Source organism: Dasypus novemcinctus, chromosome 10, assembly GCF_030445035.2.
Source record: "Dasypus novemcinctus isolate mDasNov1 chromosome 10, mDasNov1.1.hap2, whole genome shotgun sequence".
Classification (NCBI taxonomy): Eukaryota; Metazoa; Chordata; class Mammalia; order Cingulata; family Dasypodidae; genus Dasypus; species Dasypus novemcinctus.
Genome location: NC_080682.1, coordinates 31,559,551 through 31,569,978, shown reverse-complemented (window position 1 = coordinate 31,569,978; position 10,428 = coordinate 31,559,551). Strand labels below are relative to the sequence as shown.

At 33.7% G+C, this 10,428-nt stretch overlaps 1 pseudogene; it reads left to right on the top strand.

Moving 5' to 3' along the window:
- Nucleotides 1-5,091: 5,091 nt before the first annotated feature.
- LOC101439149 (olfactory receptor 4P4-like) lies at nucleotides 5,092-5,880 on the top strand (annotated as a pseudogene).
- Nucleotides 5,881-10,428: the final 4,548 nt, after the last annotated feature.

Here is a 10,428-nt window from a genome sequence, read left to right as displayed (position 1 = left end):
GCCATTTTGTCAGTATATAATCTACTTATCATCAAAGAGAGAGTGTTTCGAACAATCCTGACTCCTTAATTACTGAAATTTTCTAAGCACATTTTATACCATTGTAAAATGTAAGAATCATATTGTTGTGGAATTTAAGAGAAGTTCAATTATTTGAGTATAGAGAGGCCAGGACTCAGGAATGATTTTGAGAAGGAAAAATGGTTTATTGACGGCCGGCCGGACTCGGGAGCTTTCTGTTTGAATCCCGAGCCCCGAACAAGATTTTCAAACGTCTTTTATACAGAGAGGAAAGGCCAAATGGTCCCTTTGTTTCAGTTCTCAATAGGCTTCAGTTAGCATATATCTCTTTCACATCTTAGGTAAGCTTTTAGCAAGGACTCCAGACATTTTAGATAAGCCTTGGTTTTTGCATTTCCCCTAAATACTTAAAGTTTATAGCCCTTGCTTTGTTAAACATTTCCTGGGACTGGAGCCTGCTGGTCCCTAAGAGCAGGGCTGCAGCCTCTTACCGTTTCACACCCACAAGTCAAACAACTTAGTTATCTCTGAAGAGACACAGAGCCTTCCACCCTTAGCCCACATCATTCCCCCCCTTTGTCAAAGTTTACTTGCTAAGCTTTGGCATAATTATTGTTGTAGCTATGAGGTGGATGACTGTTTGTTGTCTTGACTGATTATTTATCAGTCTTTAGTACAGCATCAAGGACCGTTTTTAGAAGTTTAGAACTTTTCATTCTGGACAGCAGAATCTTGGGCAGGGGCCTCCCGCAGTTATTCTGCTGCCACTGGCACTCACGTGGATTTCCAGCCAGGTTCCAGATCCATCTATTACTTTTATTTTACTCTTAAAGAGTTTACACCTTTAATTTAAAAGGGGTGCTGAAGGGAGACGATCTCTTTTCTGTAACTGCTTCCTGCTGGCCATGGGCTGTAGTCATTGCCTAATAAGGTGTAAAACTCTTTAATTTATTCTAACTGGAGGAAGATGGATCTGGCATTCCGTACGAAGTTGGATGAAGTTTTCATATGGTTAATAAGATGTTCACTCTGAAAGAAACAAACTTAATCAAAATTTTGGAATACCTGCTTTCAAAAGAGGACACATTGGATTACAGAGGTAGACAAGGTCAGGTGCCTATAAAGATGGCATTCCCCAAAAGCTGGTGGGAACAGCATATACGCTCTTTTTTAAGTTATCCATCTTTAGAGAGAAATTGCAACAGACACTTAGCTTTGTCTGAAGACACATTCCAAGCTGTTCAATGATCGACACTCATTTGCTTTGTCAGATGCTCCTGGTGAACTGGCACTCCCTGGGCAACTGGCTTCACTCAGGATTAGAACACTAATTTGGAAATATTCTTAGTTTTCACCTGTGGGAGTGATCAGAACTACAGAATAAAGATTTTTACACCTTGGTTTTCATTGTACAATTTCTAGCAATTTTGACTTGTTCAATAGGTGACTCACCAGCAAGCAAGCCTCACTTTTGCTAACTGAGACTGGCTGAGACTGCCACCTTATTCTATAGACATGTTATTAACTGTTTAGAAAATGATTTTACCAGGAATTTAACATGTCTAATATACTTCTGCACTTGATCCAAAATAGAAAAGATAACATTACAATTATTAGGCATATATTTAGTACAGGATAAAAGTACAGCACTTAATATTAACTAATGTATTACTTAATGCATAAGGATTCAGAGTTGCCATTATTAGTTTTGAGTTTCAGGTTTGTAATACTTTACATGTTATCTCTCCATGAGGGCAGGCCATAATGCCAATTGTGCTCAAGTTTTACTTACAGTCTCCTGGTATCATGGCTCCACTCAGCATGTTCTTCAACGCAGTGAGCAAGTTGCAGCATCCTTCCAGTATTCCAGAGATTTTCCAGTATTCTACTAGCCTGGTGCATAGTGCTCTCTGGCACCATGGAACAGTGCCAGTCTGGAGGCGATATCCATTGTACACTTGGCTGTACCGAGTCATTATTGCTTGCAGGAGCTTGAAACTGCAATATAGTTTCCATCGACTTCAGGAGCAGAACCAGAGACTGATATAGCACATATTTTTAATTGAGGGGTCAGTGACCAGCCCAGCCAACAACTCACATGGAGAGGCCACCTGTAATGTATACAAGGCCTGGTTCGAATGCACAAGAGTTTGACAATGTTAAAGTCTATTCCTTGTTTTATATATATTTTAAACAACTTAACGCAATACATATATCAAATGACCATCTACTTACACAATTTTACTATGAAGATAACAGTAGGTACTTCACTTTAGTAATAGAGGAAAAATATTATTTTTCATTGTTAGAATGAAAACAGAATATTTCCAATAGAATCAAGACAACCTTTTATTACCGTTTACTTAAATGTGTATTTTGCAGTGGCCTTCAGACAGGTTTATTATCATGAAGTTATTTCTGCTACCAATACCAATCTAAGTTTCTTTAGTTAACAATGACTTCTACAACTAGAACTATTTAAACATTTTCAGTTTGGAAGATGTTTTACAAACTCTTTATAATTGACTATAACCGCATTGACTAGACACCTCATGTTTAAATAAACTTACTAAATTACAATTCTAATGAAAGAAATTTACTCTCTATTTAAGAGAGCATATCTACAATCTTTTCCCTTTAGCCTAATTTCACCAATGTGAACTTACAATTTTCACTTACAATTTTCATTACTGTAAAGATTTTGTACATATGTTAATTTAGTTTATAAATTAACTATGGGAGATTACACTCAAGTTAAATAAAATTGAAACCATAATAGTTTATGCAAGGAATGTTCTCTTTTTCCCTTACAGGAAGCTAAAAACTTCTTTTCTTTAAGTTATGAAAATTATTAATTTAAAAGCATAACTGACTACCAGGTTTTAAAACACATGCATACTGACTTCCAGGTTTCAAAACACATTACACAATTACTTAATTTTTTAAAATCATAACCCAGGAAAGATCTCTCCATAGTTTTTATGGACTTTCCTTTACTTACTGAAATTTGTTAATAGAGCCACTAATTACCTTATTTTGTTGGAAAGAAATCTTCTGGAAGAAAATAAGGCTCACCAGATTGTGGAGAAGAAAATACTTTATTCTCAATCTTGCAAGAAGGGGCGCAGAGCCAGATATGGCTGGTGCCCCGAACAAAGAAAAATGACACAATTTATACCCCTAAGCCTAGCATGCAAGCTCTTCCTGTTTTTCCATAGATTGGATACTTCAGAAGTTACAGCTTATCTGAGATTTAACTTTCCCACGCAAAAGTTTGATTTAACTGCTTCTTCTATCACATTCCAACCATTTTAGTTTTTACCTGCTCCCCCCCTTTGTCAAATAAGGAATAGAATTTAGTGCTGAAATGGCACCGACTTAGTTAGCTCCTTCTTGGGCATCCTTCCACTGCCCATAGGACTGGCCTCTCTATACTCAAATAATTGAACTTCTCTTAAATTCCACAACATTAACCCTCAAGGGCCTTATGAACAAAATATTAAAATGATTTTAAACTCTGGAAAAGGGAAAAAGGTGTGCTCATACTATGAACACAAATTGGCAAATTAATTAGAATTGAATGCAACGGTGATATAAACTCAAGTTATTTTTATAAAAGAACTTCTATGCTTTATTTGATTATATAAATACTAAAAATATATGTTAATTCTGAAAAGTGCTCCTTGGGATGATTTATGAACTCATCATTATTTCTAAAATAAATAATTCAGTCACCTGTAATAATAACAGGAAAAATAGTGAAAAGACAAGTTTTTCATTAACCCCTGTAACCCTTCACTTATTAAAATAATAATAAATAATTGAAATCCAATGTATTCTAAGAGTCATTCAGAGATGTGTGCATTGTTCTAGCCTCACCTTGTAGGGAGTCTTCTTTTCTCAATTTGATATATAAAAATATTATTATTTAATCTATTATTTAAATCAACAGTGATATCACTACCACTTATGATTCTCATGCTATCATTTTTTTATTATTCTCCATAGTATGGTTAAAAACATAACATGTTTTAACCTAGGATTAGGACCTTGGATGAGGCCAAAGAAATACTCACATTGAGTGCAAACAACTTAATAATTGAGATAAATAATATTTGGTGAAATCTTTAAAAAATAATGTATAATTCCAAAATAGGCAAAATACCAAAATTTTAAATAAAGACAGGATTGTATCCTCAGTGTGTACAACTCACCTAGTTCACTTCACCCTAAACCTCATATGTCAGGAAGGCAAGTCACTCCAGGATAAGAAATGCATCCAAACTAAGCTTGCCTTTATATACATCTAGAGAGCAGATGCACTTTTTATTTTTTCATTCCCTAAATAAGTGCAACTATTAAAATATTTCCCTTTCCAAAATAGTCTAATTTATTTATATGGTCAGCATATTAATACAAAGTTTAGAATTAATTACTTAAAATATAGTCAGGGGAAGCGGAAGTGACTCAAGTGATTGAGCTATAGTCAAGGGTCCCAGGTTGGGTTCCCAGGGCCTCCTGGTGGAAGCGAACTGGCCCACATGGTGGGCTGGTCAATTCAGTAAGTTGGCCCTACAAAATAGACACAGAGGAGGAACAGTGAGAGGTACAACAAACCAGGGAGCTAAGATGGCTCAAGTGACTGAGTGCCTCTCTCCCATGTTGGAAGGACCAGGGATTGGTTCCCAGTGCCTCCTAAAGAGACAACAAGAAGAGAAGACAAGCAGACACAGAAGAATGTGCAGCAAAAGGACACAGTGAGTGCAAGTGGTGTGTGTGTGGGAATAAATGAAATAAATCTTTAATATATATATATATATATATAGTCATATGGATAAGTAAATAAAAGAATTTATTTCTGCAATACAAACTCTGATTCGCACTATGCTTATCAATATTTCTGATGTTGACATATCATGTTTTTTAGGCAACTCTTTTGAGCATTAACTGCATTCTATCATGGAAACAGCAAATAATATCACTAAATGTATTCTTTTGGGACTATTCCAGAACAAGAAAATTAAATATTTATGCTTTCAATTATTCTTATTTTGTTGCACAGCTATTTGGATGGGAAACTTGCTCAGAATCATTTCTATCACATGCAGTCAGCTCATTGATGAACCCATGTATTTCTTCCTTAATTACTTTGCTCTCTATGTTATACCTCAACAGTGACACACTAGCTAATTACAAACTTGCTGATGGAAAGAAACAATTTATTACAGTAGCTACATGGTACAGCTCTTTACCATGCACTTCTTTGGTGGCATCAAGGTCTTCATCCTTACAGTTATGGCCTGTGACTGCTATTTGGCCATCTGCAGGCCCCTGCACTACATTGTCATCATGAGCAGACAGAGGTGTGATGTCCTGGTCATTGCTTGCTGTACTGGGGCACTTCTGCATTCCTTTGTCCCTTGTTTCCTTGCTCTCAATTTACTCTTCTGTAGTCCCAATGAGATAAATCACTACTTTTGTGATGTGTATGCTTTGCTGAAACTGGCCTGAACCGATGCATACAGAGTGGGAATCCTAGAGATTGCCAATTCAGGCATGATGGGTTTGGTGACCTTCGTGGTTTTGATGATATCTTAAATTTCGATATTGCACACCATCAGGGTTTGCCCTGCAGAAAGCCACAGCAAAACTCTTTCCACATGCAGTTCTCACATAACAGTTGTGGTCCTGTTCTCTGTGCCTCTTCTCTTTATGTACATTAGACCAGCCACAACTTTTCCAGAAGATAAAGTGTTTGCTCTTTTCCACACCATCATTTTCCCAGTGTTCAACCCTCTGATCTACATGCTGAGAAACCTGGAGAAGAATGCCTTGAGGAAAGTGTGGTGCCAGAAATGATTTTTGATTGGAAAGCAAATGATCTGAAAGATATCTGATACTCATTACATACCCTGTTTAAATGGTGCTTGCCTTATCTCAAATAAAAAGCATAAACTCTGCTATAAATAAATATTAACATAGTTACTACCACCTGTACATTAATGTTACAATTTATTTTCAACTATTTTTCTTTCCTTATCTGTTTCTTATACTGTTCCCTGACATTTCTTGTAATTATTTCATTGTTAATGTCTTTTATACTTTTCTTTCAGGTTTTTCCTTTTGGATTTTATTTATAGGTTGCTAAGTGGAGCCCACCTTTCTAACCTCCCTATACTTTGCTTTCATGAATGTATCTCCAAACATACATAAGCTACACTAAAAATGATCATTCCAGTCCTAAAGGAAACATAAGAATTATTGTTCTTCCTGTATTTCTCATCAAAATAAAAAATGGAGCATCCAAAATTCAGAACCATATTTCTGAACTCATCCCATGCTTTTGTGCATACATTACAACAATTTAAAGATCAAAATGTATTTATGTAGAGTCTAAACAACAAACCTATTATTTTTAAAGAAATAAAAAATGCAAAAATTGGGAGGATTTTCCTAAAATGATTTTAATTGGATCATTTTAAAAATCACAATATTTTAATAATTAGGGTAATGCTTATTTATGCATATGGTATACTATAATTTCTTTTCACCAGCAGTGAAATGTTATAGTAAAAAACCTGTCATATAATTGATTGTCTAACTTGAGCAACATTGACTGTAAAAGGCAGTGTTACTAATAATTATGCTCAAACAATAGGCATAAAATGGGGTAGTGTCAGGTGACCAGTATATCTGGCAACCTTTAAATGTCTGGGAAGTCTGAACATCCCAGTGAAAAGTTCAGTGCCAGTTGTATAATCTCCATTTAGGATAACTACTTAAAGCCAAATGATTATAAACACAAAGGCAAATACTGGCACTGGGATTACTTGATCCAGAATATGCTCAATTAATTTTTTTCTATTACCACCAAAGTGAAAACGACAAACTTTCAATTTCTTATGGGGCATCCATATGTCTTAGAATACCTGAAAAATTGAAATATATTTTCAAATAATAAATTTAATAAGCAATTATAATGGCACTAAAACATAACAAAAAACAATTTCAATAACACAAATACTTGTGAAAATTTGGAATTTTTTCTTAGAGAAAACCTCCATAAATGCTAGTTTTGAAATAATGATCTAATTGTCTTTATTTTACTGATTAGCAAACTGAAACTCATAGAATTAAAAAGATTCTTCAGTATCAAACCTTGTCTAGAGAGGCAAATAGTCAAGTAAAAACTAAGCTCATGTAACTTGATGAAAACTGCCATAATTTTATTTTAAGCTTACCAGAAAGGGAAGAGTCTTTATAAAAGCCAGATAAAAGGGTTCTGTTTTTATAAAGACTTTTGTAGAAGCAAAAGTGAAATGTAGATTTGGATGGGATTTTTAGAGTAGATACAATAGAATACCATCTGCTTAAAGTTGCTAAGTAAAACATGTGTTTGGATGATTGAATTCAGATTAAACAGATTCTTTCTCTCATTAAATGCTATCAGAAAATATTCCCATATTTTTCTCCCAGAGGGTTTCTAAAGATAGCCAAACATCTTTCCTAAATTATGAGATAATTTTCCTCCTCTGTAAACATCCTTTTAACTAAGACAATCCTTAAATATTTCTTCAAGATAAAAGATCTATCACATTGTAATTTTGTGCTATATCGCTTCCCTGAACACTTAATTTTTAAATTCTCTATCTAAACATGAAGAGAAAATATATTATTTAATCATTGTATATATAATTTTATATGTATCTAAAATATGCCTGTAAATGCTGCTTAATTGTGTTGTTCTTTTATATTCTTACCAAATTATTGCCTGCTTTGCTTATCAATAATTGATAAATGTCTGTTAAATCTTCCACTGTAAATTTAGCTGTTTCTTCATTTAACTTTTTCCAAAGTTGCTTCATATATTATAAGGTTATATTATTAAGCAGTCCAATTAGTCAGTGTCCTACAATAAAAGAGGGAAGAGGCAAACACCATACTTTAATAAGTATATAATAGAAGATTAATCTCAATACATATGCACAGCTGTAAGAAGGCCAAGTAGTGTGCAGTAACATGGGTCAAGTAACAGTTGAAGCCTAGCATTTGTTAAATAGTATATTTTGGATGCCCATGAGAAGTGAGGAAGTGTGGAAATGTGGAATGAAAAGGGAAAAAAAAAGTAAAATAAAGTCAAAGAGAACAGAGAACTTCAACGGACCCATGAGAACTGTCTGCTGTGAACTAAGGGTTATGATTGACTCAACTCAGTACCTAGTAATGCAAAATGTTTAGTTTTAAAAGCAAACAAACAAAAATTAGTATTCATGGCTTCAAAGCTGTAATAAAATGAATGTTAGAAACTATTTACAAATATGCGTCGTAATGGCAAACATTCTATGTAGATGAGGAAATACTCAGTGTATTGACCCAATTAAATACTTAATAAGTATGCAGTTATGTAGAATGTACCATGATAAACATCAGTAACTTCTGTGTTTGAGGAAATTATTCTACAAGAGAAGATAGATGAGGAAACAATTATCCACAATATTTCACCAAGTACTATAATATTTTAATGGCCTTGAATCTTTCATAAGATAATATTGTAGATAAAAAATAAAAGAAGTAAAAGCCTTAAACTCATCTCTATGATCACTCTAATAATATTGGCTTTATTTTTGCAGAATGCCCAGGGGAGATATTCTCTTTGGTCTTTTTTTGTGTGTGTGCCTCTTATCTCAAGGATTTTCCAATAATGTTTTCCTAAAAGGTTCTATTGGATGGAAAATCATGGACTTGTCAGAGGGTTTCTACATATATGTGCTGCTTTCATAGAAATTTCTTAGAAAAGCAAAGTGACCTAACCAGGAGCTCTACCTTGATATTCTTAAAAATATAAAGTCTCATGAAAGAAGAGGGCACTATGGTTAGTATAAATACTATGCCTATATGAATATTGGGGAAAAAATGGAATTTCAAAAAGCTCTTTATTTTATATAAAATTTTATCTTAATAAGTACAAATTTTTATTTTAAGTTTTTCTGAATTATTTTAGCTGATTTCATTTTCAATAGAAATCGTTCAGGAAAATCTGGATGGTAAATTGAAGGCTAATTAAAATTGTTAAAGTTGTGTTTGTGAAAAGAAATTTAAGCATAGAGAAAAAAATGCTTAAGCTTTGGAATCATACAATTATGGTTTGTATGCAGATCTTTTCCTTAGTAGTGGTTTAAACTTGTGCTTTAGTTTCATTATTTTCAAAACAAGTATAAAATATATACATTACCAGGTTGTGGTGAATTTGCTCAAATGTTAAGTGCTAATATCAATCAGAGTCTTAGTGTTCATAAGGTATCTAAACATTTTACTCTAAATTCATCTAATAATTAAACCCATAATTTTCACTTAGAGAAATATTATTTTGATTATTATTAAATAGATGATAAATACACATAGAAATTGGAAAAAAGATAATATTGTCCTTGATTGGATTTATATTATCTAAATACCTTCATAGCATTAGTCATAAATTCCACTTCTCAAGAGTCTTACTTCAATGGTTTTCTCTTTCTTTCAAAATATAATTGTCATATCATTTCAACAATTCTTCAAAGGATCTTTCTCCTCAGATTTATATTTTAAAGAAAGAGGAACTTTTGGAGACTCCTTAACTATAAGGTATCTGATAATGTGAACCCAAAATTTTTCTCTCCGAAAACCATGTGTATCTATGCATGTGTTCTTATACACAAGTATGTGAGTGTGTGTTGTGCATGCACACTTGTGGCCATGGAGGGGGCAATGGATTTGTAAGAGCACAAGGAAATCTGAGGATTAGAACATCAGGAGGGAAATGATTTGGGGATGGATCTGGGTAATATTTCAGCATGAGTTAAATATTTCATGGATTCCTAGTAGAGACTTTGTGGGCCCTGCTTTGAAGGATATTTTTCTGTAAGGTTTGTGTTTTCCAAACTGGTAGTCAATCATCTTAAGTAGAGCAGGACTTGATCAAAATGTTATGAGATACCAAGGCTGCACCATGTAAGAGAAACTTTGTAAAGTCAGATTTGAATTTTCTATAGTTTTAATCCTCTAGGTTTTCTACAGTTTTGTTCTACAGCTTTAATGAAAATGTATCTTTAAATCTTTTTATGTTCTTTAATTTATCAGATTCTCCACAAATACAGAGAAGAGGATTAGATATTCTTAATTTATAAAGAAGTATTTTGTTAAGTTGTATTTGAACTCAGGCTAAACTTTTACCAATCACATGTTTTTGGCTTATAACATGAGTTCTTCACTCATCACCATCACCTGTGGCAGAACAAAAACCCCATAAGAGATAAAACCAATTAACTGATGAAAATGGTGATATCCATTTCCTTACAGAACAGTTTGTTCCTCTCTAAAACATATTCAGAACTGTTTAGAGGGCTGAATTTAAGTTAGTATCATAAA